This window comes from Scomber japonicus, chromosome 12 (assembly GCF_027409825.1).
Source record: "Scomber japonicus isolate fScoJap1 chromosome 12, fScoJap1.pri, whole genome shotgun sequence".
Taxonomy (NCBI): domain Eukaryota; kingdom Metazoa; phylum Chordata; class Actinopteri; order Scombriformes; family Scombridae; genus Scomber; species Scomber japonicus.
In genome coordinates, this window is record NC_070589.1 from 780203 (window position 1) to 795424 (window position 15222).

The 15222-nt window shown below is 46.5% G+C and overlaps 10 non-coding genes and 2 pseudogenes across 10 annotated transcripts; all 12 read left to right on the forward strand.

Moving 5' to 3' along the window:
• Positions 1-1321: 1321 nt before the first annotated feature.
• On the forward strand, positions 1322-1503 carry LOC128370114 (U2 spliceosomal RNA). The gene has a single exon (XR_008322251.1). It is a non-coding gene; the product is annotated as a U2 spliceosomal RNA (small nuclear RNA).
• Positions 1504-1882: 379 nt separating this feature from the next.
• LOC128369962 (U1 spliceosomal RNA) lies at positions 1883-2046 on the forward strand. Its single transcript, XR_008322117.1, has one exon. It is a non-coding gene; the product is annotated as a U1 spliceosomal RNA (small nuclear RNA).
• Positions 2047-2278: 232 nt separating this feature from the next.
• Positions 2279-2469, forward strand: LOC128370046 (U2 spliceosomal RNA). The gene has a single exon (XR_008322195.1). It is a non-coding gene; the product is annotated as a U2 spliceosomal RNA (small nuclear RNA).
• A 437-nt stretch (positions 2470-2906) lies between these two features.
• Positions 2907-3070, forward strand: LOC128370019 (U1 spliceosomal RNA). Its single transcript, XR_008322171.1, has one exon. It is a non-coding gene; the product is annotated as a U1 spliceosomal RNA (small nuclear RNA).
• Positions 3071-3290: 220 nt separating this feature from the next.
• On the forward strand, positions 3291-3481 carry LOC128370047 (U2 spliceosomal RNA). Its single transcript, XR_008322196.1, has one exon. It is a non-coding gene; the product is annotated as a U2 spliceosomal RNA (small nuclear RNA).
• An 840-nt stretch (positions 3482-4321) lies between these two features.
• Positions 4322-4437, forward strand: LOC128370159 (U5 spliceosomal RNA). The gene has a single exon (XR_008322273.1). It is a non-coding gene; the product is annotated as a U5 spliceosomal RNA (small nuclear RNA).
• Positions 4438-8398: 3961 nt separating this feature from the next.
• Positions 8399-8577, forward strand: LOC128370150 (uncharacterized; annotated as a pseudogene).
• A 379-nt stretch (positions 8578-8956) lies between these two features.
• LOC128370023 (U1 spliceosomal RNA) lies at positions 8957-9120 on the forward strand. The gene has a single exon (XR_008322175.1). It is a non-coding gene; the product is annotated as a U1 spliceosomal RNA (small nuclear RNA).
• A 232-nt stretch (positions 9121-9352) lies between these two features.
• LOC128370048 (U2 spliceosomal RNA) lies at positions 9353-9543 on the forward strand. The gene has a single exon (XR_008322197.1). It is a non-coding gene; the product is annotated as a U2 spliceosomal RNA (small nuclear RNA).
• An 839-nt stretch (positions 9544-10382) lies between these two features.
• LOC128370160 (U5 spliceosomal RNA) lies at positions 10383-10498 on the forward strand. Its single transcript, XR_008322274.1, has one exon. It is a non-coding gene; the product is annotated as a U5 spliceosomal RNA (small nuclear RNA).
• Positions 10499-14459: 3961 nt separating this feature from the next.
• LOC128370111 (uncharacterized) lies at positions 14460-14639 on the forward strand (annotated as a pseudogene).
• Positions 14640-15018: 379 nt separating this feature from the next.
• Positions 15019-15182, forward strand: LOC128370018 (U1 spliceosomal RNA). Its single transcript, XR_008322170.1, has one exon. It is a non-coding gene; the product is annotated as a U1 spliceosomal RNA (small nuclear RNA).
• Positions 15183-15222: the final 40 nt, after the last annotated feature.

Here is a 15222-nt window from a genome sequence, read left to right on the forward strand (position 1 = left end):
AAAGAAAAACCTGTAAAAATGGACATCATGACCGAAGTTTTAAAATTCATTGTAAAAACAGTAAACAAAAGTGTGCTTTTATCCCAGGATTTTACTTTTTTAGAGTTAAATAACTGTATGACTGGTTTTAAAAAAGGGAAGTCCCCTGGACAAGATGGACTTCCCTTGGAGTTTTATTTGACTTTTTGGGACATTTTAGCACCTGATTTGATTACTGTTTTTATGGATTTTGAACGACTTGAGCATGAGGAGTTGCAGATTTTAACTAACCACAGATCACTTGTCTCCGTTGTGCAGGAGCGGGAACCAGTGAGTCCGGTGCGCGGGCTCGCACCCGGCGAGCCCACAACAGTTTGGCGCAACGTCAACCATCCTGCTCTCCCTAACAGACTCCGGGACCTGTCATGGATGGTGGCTCATGAGATCCTCCCGGTCAGGTCCGTCATGCACTCCCGGGGCATGTCAACGCACTCAACCTGCCCCCGACCTGGTTGTGGCGCGCCTGAGTCGGTGAGGCATCTGCTCTGGGAGTGCAGTGCTGCTGTAGACCAGTGGGCAACGGCCGGCTCCTTGCAATTCCCGTACTTACCAGCAAGGGAGGTCCTCACAGCACAACTAGTGCTATATGGGGTGAGCCAGCAAAAAATACCATCCAAAGACTTTGCAAAACAGTGGCTCACCCTAGCCGCCATCAAAGACGCCACATGGACCTCCAGAAACTTGCTGGTAAGAAAGCACATGCAGATCCCCCCCGTGGCTGTGATCCGAATGGCCGCAGCAACGGTCAAAACGGCCGTAGCTGCAGGCAGCAGGCCTAGGACACAGCCACAAAGAAGAATCGCCTCTGTGCCCATTCGGATGAAGGAGCCGGAGCCACACAGCAAAAGGTCACAGCAGCAGCGGCCTGGCTCTCTGGGTGAGGCAGGTGGGAAGGAGCATCAGGGAGAGGATCTCCTCTGACCACCACGACAGCATCCCGAGAGACCAAATGTTTGGGGGAGCAGAATGAGTTACCCTTGGTAGGGACTCACTGCGCTCCTGCACAAAGATAGAATTGAAAAAAAAAACCCTTTTTAACGGATGCACTCCTTTTTATGGACTTTTAATGGACACTCAATCACATAAACACCTGACATATGTTTTACAAATGAACAGCTATTTAACCTGTATTACCATTTTAGAACAATTGGTTTTATTGTTTTAAATATGGTTTTACATACTGCACATATTTATTGTAATTCATTGTATATACTATGTTCACATGTGAATATTTTATCTAAAATGTAAATCATTGTTTGAAATAATTTGAACGAGTGTCAATAAAACTTTTTCGAAAAAAAAAAAAAAAAATCTGTTCTTATCAGTTTAATATCTGATACGTCCCCTACCCGGGGACCATATATTAAATTGCTTTTTGGAGCAGGGAGATGGAATAGGGGCTTGCTCCATCCACTCCATGCATCGACCCGGTATTGCAGTACCTCCAGGAACGGTGCACTCCCCTCTCTCTATGTTTAATATGAAAAAGAGACTTAACTGAGTAGGTAGGCCGGTCTAGCAGCACTGACGAGTTTAGATCCATTTCAAGGTTGTTCAAGCACCCTTGAAAATGAGCAAATTATCTTGACTCATGACTGCCAATGTACAATTGAGTAGCTATGTCAGCACTGTAGTGAGGTTGCACACTCTAGAAATCTGTGCTCATATACAGCAATCCTTTGTAATCCTTATTCATAGAGCAGGAAGCTGCATGCAAAGTTGTGACTCTGCAGATCCACAGCCTCATGCGGCGTGTGTGTGTTTGGATGATGTTTGGAAGGTGCACCATCGGTCCGGGTGCCGTGTCTGTGAAAGACTTCCTTGGCTCGGATCTGTACAACTCATACTTACCTGGCAAGGGAGATACCATGATCAAGAAGGTGGTTCACCCAGGGCGAGGCTCAACCATTGCACTCCGGTTGTGCTGACCTCTGCGAATTCCCCAAATGTGGGAATCTCGATTGCATAATTTCTGGTAGTGGGGGACTGCGTTCGCGCTCTCCCCTGATAAGTTGTTGAAAGAAAACTAAACGCTTACTGAGGTTAGAAACCAAGTGAGAAATTGGTGAATTCTCCATTGACTCGTGTAGAGACGGATGTCCTTTTGAACACAAAACGGTCGTCTTATCTTTTGATAGAATGCAGCTCCAAGTTACTTCCTCGCATTGGACTCTGTGAAACCGTGAGCGGGACTGACGCTGCAGAGGATCACTCCTTCAACTCCGACACTTTTCCGGTCATCGCTTCTCGGCCTTTTGGCTAAGATCAAGTGTAGTATCTGTTCTTATCAGTTTAATATCTGATACGTCCCCTACCCGGGGACCATATATTAAATTGCTTTTTGGAGCAGGGAGATGGAATAGGGGCTTGCTCCGTCCACTCCACGCATCGACCCGGTATTGCAGTACCTCCAGGAACGGTGCACCCCCCTCTCTCTATGTTTAATATGAAAAAGAGACTTAACTGAGTAGGTAGGCCGGTCTAGCAGCACTGACGAGTTTAGATCCATTTCAAGGTTGTTCAAGCACCCTTGAAAATGAGCAAATTATCTTTGTTTCCTATGAATTATTTTATACAACTTTAATTATTTTGCGAGCCTGATCCTAGAATTGCCCATGACTGCCAATGTACAATTGAGTAGCTATGTCAGCACTGTAGTGAGGTTGCACACTCTAGAAATCTGTGCTCATATACAGCAATCCTTTGTAATCCTTATTCATAGAGCAGGAAGCTGCATGCAAAGTTGTGACTCTGCAGATCCACAGCCTCATGCGGCGTGTGTGTGTTTGGATGATGTTTGGAAGGTGCACCATCGGTCCGGGTGCCGTGTCTGTGAAAGACTTCCTTGGCTCGGATCTGTACAACTCATACTTACCTGGCAAGGGAGATACCATGATCAAGAAGGTGGTTCACCCAGGGCGAGGCTCAACCATTGCACTCCGGTTGTGCTGACCTCTGCGAATTCCCCAAATGTGGGAATCTCGATTGCATAATTTCTGGTAGTGGGGGACTGCGTTCACGCTCTCCCCTGATAAGTTGTTGAAAAAAAACTAAACGCTTACTGAGGTGAGAAATTGGTGAATTCTCCATTGACTCGTGTAGAGACGGATGTCCTTTTGAACACAAAACGGTCGTCTTATCTTTTGATAGAATGCAGCTCCAAGTTACTTCCTCGCATTGGACTCTGTGACACCGTGAGCGGGACTGACGCTGCAGAGGATCACTCCTTCAACTCCGACACTTTTCCGGTCATCGCTTCTCGGCCTTTTGGCTAAGATCAAGTGTAGTATCTGTTCTTATCAGTTTAATATCTGATACGTCCCCTACCCGGGGACCATATATTAAATTGCTTTTTGGAGCAGGGAGATGGAATAGGGGCTTGCTCCGTCCACTCCACGCATCGACCCGGTATTGCAGTACCTCCAGGAACGGTGCACCCCCCTCTCTCTATGTTTAATATGAAAAAGAGGCTTAACTGAGTAGGTAGGCCGGTCTAGCAGCACTGACGAGTTTAGATCCATTTCAAGGTTGTTCAAGCACCCTTGAAAATGGGTGAAAATGATAAGTTATCTTTGTTTCCTATGAATTATTTGATACAACTTTGGCCAGGGGGATTGAGTCACAGCAGATGGCAGGTTGCCTGTCTCAAGGAGAGCAGACATGCCCCCTGCTGGATCTTCATCAGTATCTCTAATCACCTGCGTCGAATAGGGGGGAAAGTGCAGCGTGACACGGTGTGAGATTTGCACCTTGGGGCGGCACACAAAGAGGGAGATTGTGGGGGCATAAGAGGTTTGGCATGAAGGACATTCCACAGCGGGGCTTGTCATAGAGATGAGTCCACAGGGTGTGTCTGAGAGGCTCTCGGTTGTCCTGCTATGGGTCACACGAGGGGATTGATCGCTCTTTTCATGCTTCATGCAAGGGTGCTGCCCACTGCCCTCCGGACCGCACCGCGGCCAAGGGGTCATTCTTCCCACGGGGGAGTAAAAGGGAAGCAGCACCTGTCTGCCTGTGTACTTGCAGCATTTCCACATTTTGACCCTTGCTCCTCTGGAACACCCGAGTAGGACGTTAGTCCTGTGGCTGGAAAGCCTGGAGCTCTTTGCCGCATTTCACAAAATCTAAAAACATGACAAGAAAAAGTTGGCGCCTTGCTCTTGCTGCGCGGTGTAGGGGAATGGGTGTGGCCTGGGATTCCTTTCACCATGTCGGGGCTCACCGTGAAGGGGGTGACTGGGACCACTGTTGTGTTCGTCTGCTGTTGGTGAGCGGGGCGTACTTACTCGGCTTTCTCTTCATCACGTACAAGTCTTTCGCCTTTTACTAAAGACTTCCGTGGAGAGGAACACCCACGAGTTAGATCTATTTTTGGCAGGCTTTGCCGTTTGGCAGAGTCTCATTGTGTTTGTGAAAAGACAAGCGGGCGGCCTTCCTCAGTAAGACGTGTTTTTCAGTGTCCGTTTTACTTTTGCCAACAAGGATGTTGAATCCATGAAGATGTCGAGGCTGGACTTCTCCAGAAAATTGATTCAAGGTACGTTGAAATTTAAGCCAGAAGACTTAAACTGCATTTTAACATTGCCATATAACAAGGGATTTGATTTAAGCTTTCAAACTGCTGTGTTGCTCAGAGAATTTTGGATAAGATTTGAAAATGTAAAACCCCAATTTGCTGTGTTCAATGTGGAGAAACTGACTGACAATACGTTGAAAACCGTTATTGTCAGAATGTTCAATGAAACAGTGAATGCAGATGACATTTGTTTGTGGCTGGGGAGATATTGCACTGTTAAAGGCCAGGCTACGAAAGTGAGAGATGAGGACGGCATCTGGAATTGCGCTTGGAGGGTCCCCATCCAACAATGGCAGGACCCCCAAGGCTTCCAGGGCTTGAAACATCTGCCGTCTATGGTAGTTCTGGGAGAGAACAGGGGCTATACCCATTACCAGGGCCAACCCAAACTCTGCCGCAAGTGTGGTGAGCATGGGCACCTGGTTGAAGCATGTCAGCAGATCGTATGTGGAAAATGCAGAGAAATTGGACCCACTTTTGAAGAGTGCACCAATGGCAGACGATGCAATCTTTGTGGGGAAACAAACCACCTGTTCAGAGATTGCCCAAAGTCATTTGCCAACAAATTGAAGGCTGCAAAAGTCACAGAAAAGAGAAAAGATGGCGGACAGACAGAACAGTTAGGAGAGCAAATTGAAGTTGCTGGGCAGGAAAAATTCAAATCTCCCTCCAAATCCTGTGATTGGAAGAGAGGGAACAGGTGAGGAGGGAGTGAGGGAGGGGCCTGCATTTACCCCTCCAATGGAGAGTAGTCCAGAGGATGGGGTGGTGCAGGCAGAAGGCGGAGCTAGTAAGGAAGACCAACCACAGGATGATAGTGAAGATGCCTCCCTCCCCAATGCCCAGCAAACTAAGAGGCCTTTGTCTGAATTGTCCTCGGATTCTCCCATTGTGTTGGAGAAGAAGGGAAGAGTTGCGGCTCACTCAGACAGTTCATCTGTGGAGGAGCCCAGAGTCTTCCCTTCCGATTCACCCAATGAGGTTTCTTTTTTAACAATTGCTCTGCAATCGACCCCCAGGGACTCCAAATTAAATGCAACATTGCAGCAGAGGCCAACCCCCAGAGTCCCAAAGGGGAACAGAGCTCAAACCCTTCATTTTTCACCCGCAGAGATGAAGGAAGAGCTCTGTTCACAAGAAATTACCTAACTGTTTTTTAAATGTGTTTTTAACACCCTCTGAGTCTTTTAAAATGTCTTACCTGTTGTTTTTAACCATACTCATGACACTGACCTTCTCTACCATTAATGTGAGAAGTGTGAAGTCGAGAGTTAGAGCCCAGAGTGTTTTACCCTTTTTAAGTTCCTTTAAGTCAGATGTGTTTTTATTGCAGGAATGCAGCCTACCGTTTTTAAAACATTACAGACAGTGGGAGGAGATGTGGCCAAAAATGTCAATATGGAGTGGATCCAATCAAAACAAAAATGACGGAGTGGCCATTTTAATCAAAAACCCTCAAGCTCTGGTGAAGGGCAGCACTGTGGTGAGAGACAGTCGGGCACTTTTAGCACATTTGGCTTTTATGGGACAGGATTTCAACCTTTTAAATATTTACGGTTTTAACGACAAGAACGACAGGTATGACCTTTTAGAAGACTTGCAGTCCCACATGCTAGGTAGGGCACCTTTAGTTGTAGGGGGGGATTTTAACTGTATTCTAAGTAGGGAGGATAGGAGGAGAGCAGGGGAAGATTTTAAAGTAGACAAAACATCGGTTTTATTGCAGGGCATTTGTAGAGATTTTAAACTTCAGGACTGTTTTAAAATCATGCATCCCAGAGAGGAGGGCTTCACCTGGTTCAGTGGTGATGGCACCAGAGCCTCTCGCATAGATTATGTTTTTACACGGGACTGCCCACCCACCGATGCTAGATTAACTCCTGTTTTCTTCTCCGATCACCTTATGCTCTCTTGCACCCTTTCACTCTCTTCGGGCGTGACATCAGGAAGTGGTCTGTGGAAACTCAACTGCTCCCTTTTAGAAGATAGGGAGTTAGTTAGGCAGTTCAGGGAGCGGTACAAAGAGTGGCAGACCCTTCAAGACTTCTACGAAACACGTGCACACTGGTGGGAAATGGTGAAGGGAAAGACGCAGACTTTCTTTAGGCAGGCAGGTAAGAAACGAAAGAACAGGGAATACAGACGCATGATGGGACTGCAGAAACGACTACAACGTTATTTTAACCTAAACCAGATTGGCATGGATTTTAATGAGGAAATTAAGCAAGTTAAAAAAGAGATGTCAGTTTTATCAGAAATTAAAAGCAAAGGTGTCATTTTAAGGAGCAGAGAACGGGAAATAGAGGAGGGTGAAAAGTGCACACGCTATTTTTTCAGGAAAATTATGAATAAAGGGGGGGGGGGGGGGGGGCATTACAAAGCTGAAAAAAGAAGATGGGTGCACAACTGAAACAATGGGCGATATTAAAGAAACAATTGAAACATTTTATTCAAACCTGTACAAAGAAAAACCTGTAAAAATGGACATCATGACCGAAGTTTTAAAATTCATTGTAAAAACAGTAAACAAAAGTGTGCTTTTATCCCAGGATTTTACTTTTTTAGAGTTAAATAACTGTATGACTGGTTTTAAAAAAGGGAAGTCCCCTGGACAAGATGGACTTCCCTTGGAGTTTTATTTGACTTTTTGGGACATTTTAGCACCTGATTTGATTACTGTTTTTATGGATTTTGAACGACTTGAGCATGAGGAGTTGCAGATTTTAACTAACCACAGATCACTTGTCTCCGTTGTGCAGGAGCGGGAACCAGTGAGTCCGGTGCGCGGGCTCGCACCCGGCGAGCCCACAACAGTTTGGCGCAACGTCAACCATCCTGCTCTCCCTAACAGACTCCGGGACCTGTCATGGATGGTGGCTCATGAGATCCTCCCGGTCAGGTCCGTCATGCACTCCCGGGGCATGTCAACGCACTCAACCTGCCCCCGACCTGGTTGTGGCGCGCCTGAGTCGGTGAGGCATCTGCTCTGGGAGTGCAGTGCTGCTGTAGACCAGTGGGCAACGGCCGGCTCCTTGCAATTCCCGTACTTACCAGCAAGGGAGGTCCTCACAGCACAACTAGTGCTATATGGGGTGAGCCAGCAAAAAATACCATCCAAAGACTTTGCAAAACAGTGGCTCACCCCAGCCGCCATCAAAGACGCCACATGGACCTCCAGAAACTTGCTGGTAAGAAAGCACATGCAGATCCCCCCCGTGGCTGTGATCCGAATGGCCGCAGCAACGGTCAAAACGGCCGTAGCTGCAGGCGGCAGGCCTAGGACACAGCCACAAAGAAGAATCGCCTCTGTGCCCATTCGGATGAAGGAGCCGGAGCCACACAGCAAAAGGTCACAGCAGCAGCGGCCTGGCTCTCTGGGTGAGGCAGGTGGGAAGGAGCATCAGGGAGAGGATCTCCTCTGACCACCACGACAGCATCCCGAGAGACCAAATGTTTGGGGGAGCAGAATGAGTTACCCTTGGTAGGGACTCACTGCGCTCCTGCACAAAGATAGAATTGAAAAAAAAAACCCTTTTTAACGGATGCACTCCTTTTTATGGACTTTTAATGGACACTCAATCACATAAACACCTGACATATGTTTTACAAATGAACAGCTATTTAACCTGTATTACCATTTTAGAACAATTGGTTTTATTGTTTTAAATATGGTTTTACATACTGCACATATTTATTGTAATTCATTGTATATACTATGTCCACATGTGAATATTTTATCTAAAATGTAAATCATTGTTTGAAATAATTTGAACGAGTGTCAATAAAACTTTTTCGAAAAAAAAAAAAAATCTGTTCTTATCAGTTTAATATCTGATACGTCTCCTACCCGGGGACCATATATTAAATTGCTTTTTGGAGCAGGGAGATGGAATAGGGGCTTGCTCCGTCCACTCCACGCATCGACCCGGTATTGCAGTACCTCCAGGAACGGTGCACTCCCCTCTCTCTATGTTTAATATGAAAAAGAGACTTAACTGAGTAGGTAGGCCGGTCTAGCAGCACTGACGAGTTTAGATCCATTTCAAGGTTGTTCAAGCACCCTTGAAAATGAGCAAATTATCTTGACTCATGACTGCCAATGTACAATTGAGTAGCTATGTCAGCACTGTAGTGAGGTTGCACACTCTAGAAATCTGTGCTCATATACAGCAATCCTTTGTAATCCTTATTCATAGAGCAGGAAGCTGCATGCAAAGTTGTGACTCTGCAGATCCACAGCCTCATGCGGCGTGTGTGTGTTTGGATGATGTTTGGAAGGTGCACCATCGGTCCGGGTGCCGTGTCTGTGAAAGACGTCCTTGGCTCGGATCTGTACAACTCATACTTACCTGGCAAGGGAGATACCATGATCAAGAAGGTGGTTCACCCAGGGCGAGGCTCAACCATTGCACTCTGGTTGTGCTGACCTCTGCGAATTCCCCAAATGTGGGAATCTTGATTGCATAATTTCTGGTAGTGGGGGACTGCGTTCGCGCTCTCCCCTGATAAGTTGTTGAAAGAAAACTAAACGCTTACTGAGGTTAGAAACCAAGTGAGAAATTGGTGAATTCTCCATTGACTCGTGTAGAGACGGATGTCCTTTTGAACACAAAACGGTCGTCTTATCTTTTGATAGAATGCAGCTCCAAGTTACTTCCTCGCATTGGACTCTGTGAAACCGTGAGCGGGACTGACGCTGCAGAGGATCACTCCTTCAACTCCGACACTTTTCCGGTCATCGCTTCTCGGCCTTTTGGCTAAGATCAAGTGTAGTATCTGTTCTTATCAGTTTAATATCTGATACGTCCCCTACCCGGGGACCATATATTAAATTGCTTTTTGGAGCAGGGAGATGGAATAGGGGCTTGCTCCGTCCACTCCACGCATCGACCCGGTATTGCAGTACCTCCAGGAACGGTGCACCCCCCTCTCTCTATGTTTAATATGAAAAAGAGGCTTAACTGAGTAGGTAGGCCGGTCTAGCAGCACTGACGAGTTTAGATCCATTTCAAGGTTGTTCAAGCACCTTGAAAATGGGTGAAAATGATAAGTTATCTTTGTTTCCGATGAATTATTTGATACAACTTTGGCCAGGGGGATTGAGTCACAGCAGATGGCAGGTTGCCTGTCTCAAGGAGAGCAGACATGCCCCCTGCTGGATCTTCATCAGTATCTCTAATCACCTGCGTCGAATAGGGGGGAAAGTGCAGCGTGACACGGTGTGAGATTTGCACCTTGGGGCGGCACACAAAGAGGGAGATTGTGGGGGCATAAGAGGTTTGGCATGAAGGACATTCCACAGCGGGGCTTGTCATAGAGATGAGTCCACAGGGTGTGTCTGAGAGGCTCTCGGTTGTCCTGCTATGGGTCACACGAGGGGATTGATCGCTCTTTTCATGCTTCATGCAAGGGTGCTGCCCACTGCCCTCCGGACCGCACCGCGGCCAAGGGGTCATTCTTCCCACGGGGGAGTAAAAGGGAAGCAGCACCTGTCTGCCTGTGTACTTGCAGCATTTCCACATTTTGACCCTTGCTCCTCTGGAACACCCGAGTAGGACGTTAGTCCTGTGGCTGGAAAGCCTGGAGCTCTTTGCCGCATTTCACAAAATCTAAAAACATGACAAGAAAAAGTTGGCGCCTTGCTCTTGCTGCGCGGTGTAGGGGAATGGGTGTGGCCTGGGATTCCTTTCACCATGTCGGGGCTCACCGTGAAGGGGGTGACTGGGACCACTGTTGTGTTCGTCTGCTGTTGGTGAGCGGGGCGTACTTACTCGGCTTTCTCTTCATCACGTACAAGTCTTTCGCCTTTTACTAAAGACTTCCGTGGAGAGGAACACCCACGAGTTAGATCTATTTTTGGCAGGCTTTGCCGTTTGGCAGAGTCTCATTGTGTTTGTGAAAAGACAAGCGGGCGGCCTTCCTCAGTAAGACGTGTTTTTCAGTGTCCGTTTTACTTTTGCCAACAAGGATGTTGAATCCATGAAGATGTCGAGGCTGGACTTCTCCAGAAAATTGATTCAAGGTACGTTGAAATTTAAGCCAGAAGACTTAAACTGCATTTTAACATTGCCATATAACAAGGGATTTGATTTAAGCTTTCAAACTGCTGTGTTGCTCAGAGAATTTTGGATAAGATTTGAAAATGTAAAACCCCAATTTGCTGTGTTCAATGTGGAGAAACTGACTGACAATACGTTGAAAACCGTTATTGTCAGAATGTTCAATGAAACAGTGAATGCAGATGACATTTGTTTGTGGCTGGGGAGATATTGCACTGTTAAAGGCCAGGCTACGAAAGTGAGAGATGAGGACGGCATCTGGAATTGCGCTTGGAGGGTCCCCATCCAACAATGGCAGGACCCCCAAGGCTTCCAGGGCTTGAAACATCTGCCGTCTATGGTAGTTCTGGGAGAGAACAGGGGCTATACCCATTACCAGGGCCAACCCAAACTCTGCCGCAAGTGTGGTGAGCATGGGCACCTGGTTGAAGCATGTCAGCAGATCGTATGTGGAAAATGCAGAGAAATTGGACCCACTTTTGAAGAGTGCACCAATGGCAGACGATGCAATCTTTGTGGGGAAACAAACCACCTGTTCAGAGATTGCCCAAAGTCATTTGCCAACAAATTGAAGGCTGCAAAAGTCACAGAAAAGAGAAAAGATGGCGGACAGACAGAACAGTTAGGAGAGCAAATTGAAGTTGCTGGGCAGGAAAAATTCAAATCTCCCTCCAAATCCTGTGATTGGAAGAGAGGGAACAGGTGAGGAGGGAGTGAGGGAGGGGCCTGCATTTACCCCTCCAATGGAGAGTAGTCCAGAGGATGGGGTGGTGCAGGCAGAAGGCGGAGCTAGTAAGGAAGACCAACCACAGGATGATAGTGAAGATGCCTCCCTCCCCAATGCCCAGCAAACTAAGAGGCCTTTGTCTGAATTGTCCTCGGATTCTCCCATTGTGTTGGAGAAGAAGGGAAGAGTTGCGGCTCACTCAGACAGTTCATCTGTGGAGGAGCCCAGAGTCTTCCCTTCCGATTCACCCAATGAGGTTTCTTTTTTAACAATTGCTCTGCAATCGACCCCCAGGGACTCCAAATTAAATGCAACATTGCAGCAGAGGCCAACCCCCAGAGTCCCAAAGGGGAACAGAGCTCAAACCCTTCATTTTTCACCCGCAGAGATGAAGGAAGAGCTCTGTTCACAAGAAATTACCTAACTGTTTTTTAAATGTGTTTTTAACACCCTCTGAGTCTTTTAAAATGTCTTACCTGTTGTTTTTAACCATACTCATGACACTGACCTTCTCTACCATTAATGTGAGAAGTGTGAAGTCGAGAGTTAGAGCCCAGAGTGTTTTACCCTTTTTAAGTTCCTTTAAGTCAGATGTGTTTTTATTGCAGGAATGCAGCCTACCGTTTTTAAAACATTACAGACAGTGGGAGGAGATGTGGCCAAAAATGTCAATATGGAGTGGATCCAATCAAAACAAAAATGACGGAGTGGCCATTTTAATCAAAAACCCTCAAGCTCTGGTGAAGGGCAGCACTGTGGTGAGAGACAGTCGGGCACTTTTAGCACATTTGGCTTTTATGGGACAGGATTTCAACCTTTTAAATATTTACGGTTTTAACGACAAGAACGACAGGTATGACCTTTTAGAAGACTTGCAGTCCCACATGCTAGGTAGGGCACCTTTAGTTGTAGGGGGGGATTTTAACTGTATTCTAAGTAGGGAGGATAGGAGGAGAGCAGGGGAAGATTTTAAAGTAGACAAAACATCGGTTTTATTGCAGGGCATTTGTAGAGATTTTAAACTTCAGGACTGTTTTAAAATCATGCATCCCAGAGAGGAGGGCTTCACCTGGTTCAGTGGTGATGGCACCAGAGCCTCTCGCATAGATTATGTTTTTACACGGGACTGCCCACCCACCGATGCTAGATTAACTCCTGTTTTCTTCTCCGATCACCTTATGCTCTCTTGCACCCTTTCACTCTCTTCGGGCGTGACATCAGGAAGTGGTCTGTGGAAACTCAACTGCTCCCTTTTAGAAGATAGGGAGTTAGTTAGGCAGTTCAGGGAGCGGTACAAAGAGTGGCAGACCCTTCAAGACTTCTACGAAACACGTGCACACTGGTGGGAAATGGTGAAGGGAAAGACGCAGACTTTCTTTAGGCAGGCAGGTAAGAAACGAAAGAACAGGGAATACAGACGCATGATGGGACTGCAGAAACGACTACAACGTTATTTTAACCTAAACCAGATTGGCATGGATTTTAATGAGGAAATTAAGCAAGTTAAAAAAGAGATGTCAGTTTTATCAGAAATTAAAAGCAAAGGTGTCATTTTAAGGAGCAGAGAACGGGAAATAGAGGAGGGTGAAAAGTGCACACGCTATTTTTTCAGGAAAATTATGAATAAAGGGGGGGGGGGGGGGGGGCATTACAAAGCTGAAAAAAGAAGATGGGTGCACAACTGAAACAATGGGCGATATTAAAGAAACAATTGAAACATTTTATTCAAACCTGTACAAAGAAAAACCTGTAAAAATGGACATCATGACCGAAGTTTTAAAATTCATTGTAAAAACAGTAAACAAAAGTGTGCTTTTATCCCAGGATTTTACTTTTTTAGAGTTAAATAACTGTATGACTGGTTTTAAAAAAGGGAAGTCCCCTGGACAAGATGGACTTCCCTTGGAGTTTTATTTGACTTTTTGGGACATTTTAGCACCTGATTTGATTACTGTTTTTATGGATTTTGAACGACTTGAGCATGAGGAGTTGCAGATTTTAACTAACCACAGATCACTTGTCTCCGTTGTGCAGGAGCGGGAACCAGTGAGTCCGGTGCGCGGGCTCGCACCCGGCGAGCCCACAACAGTTTGGCGCAACGTCAACCATCCTGCTCTCCCTAACAGACTCCGGGACCTGTCATGGATGGTGGCTCATGAGATCCTCCCGGTCAGGTCCGTCATGCACTCCCGGGGCATGTCAACGCACTCAACCTGCCCCCGACCTGGTTGTGGCGCGCCTGAGTCGGTGAGGCATCTGCTCTGGGAGTGCAGTGCTGCTGTAGACCAGTGGGCAACGGCCGGCTCCTTGCAATTCCCGTACTTACCAGCAAGGGAGGTCCTCACAGCACAACTAGTGCTATATGGGGTGAGCCAGCAAAAAATACCATCCAAAGACTTTGCAAAACAGTGGCTCACCCTAGCCGCCATCAAAGACGCCACATGGACCTCCAGAAACTTGCTGGTAAGAAAGCACATGCAGATCCCCCCCGTGGCTGTGATCCGAATGGCCGCAGCAACGGTCAAAACGGCCGTAGCTGCAGGCAGCAGGCCTAGGACACAGCCACAAAGAAGAATCGCCTCTGTGCCCATTCGGATGAAGGAGCCGGAGCCACACAGCAAAAGGTCACAGCAGCAGCGGCCTGGCTCTCTGGGTGAGGCAGGTGGGAAGGAGCATCAGGGAGAGGATCTCCTCTGACCACCACGACAGCATCCCGAGAGACCAAATGTTTGGGGGAGCAGAATGAGTTACCCTTGGTAGGGACTCACTGCGCTCCTGCACAAAGATAGAATTGAAAAAAAAAACCCTTTTTAACGGATGCACTCCTTTTTATGGACTTTTAATGGACACTCAATCACATAAACACCTGACATATGTTTTACAAATGAACAGCTATTTAACCTGTATTACCATTTTAGAACAATTGGTTTTATTGTTTTAAATATGGTTTTACATACTGCACATATTTATTGTAATTCATTGTATATACTATGTTCACATGTGAATATTTTATCTAAAATGTAAATCATTGTTTGAAATAATTTGAACGAGTGTCAATAAAACTTTTTCGAAAAAAAAAAAAAAATCTGTTCTTATCAGTTTAATATCTGATACGTCCCCTACCCGGGGACCATATATTAAATTGCTTTTTGGAGCAGGGAGATGGAATAGGGGCTTGCTCCATCCACTCCATGCATCGACCCGGTATTGCAGTACCTCCAGGAACGGTGCACTCCCCTCTCTCTATGTTTAATATGAAAAAGAGACTTAACTGAGTAGGTAGGCCGGTCTAGCAGCACTGACGAGTTTAGATCCATTTCAAGGTTGTTCAAGCACCCTTGAAAATGAGCAAATTATCTTGACTCATGACTGCCAATGTACAATTGAGTAGCTATGTCAGCACTGTAGTGAGGTTGCACACTCTAGAAATCTGTGCTCATATACAGCAATCCTTTGTAATCCTTATTCATAGAGCAGGAAGCTGCATGCAAAGTTGTGACTCTGCAGATCCACAGCCTCATGCGGCGTGTGTGTGTTTGGATGATGTTTGGAAGGTGCACCATCGGTCCGGGTGCCGTGTCTGTGAAAGACTTCCTTGGCTCGGATCTGTACAACTCATACTTACCTGGCAAGGGAGATACCATGATCAAGAAGGTGGTTCACCCAGGGCGAGGCTCAACCATTGCACTCCGGTTGTGCTGACCTCTGCGAGTTCCCCAAATGTGGGAATCTCGATTGCATAATTTCTGCTAGTGGGGGACTGCGTTCGCGCTCTCCCCTGATAAGTTGTTGAAAGAAAACTAAACGCTTACTGAGGTTAG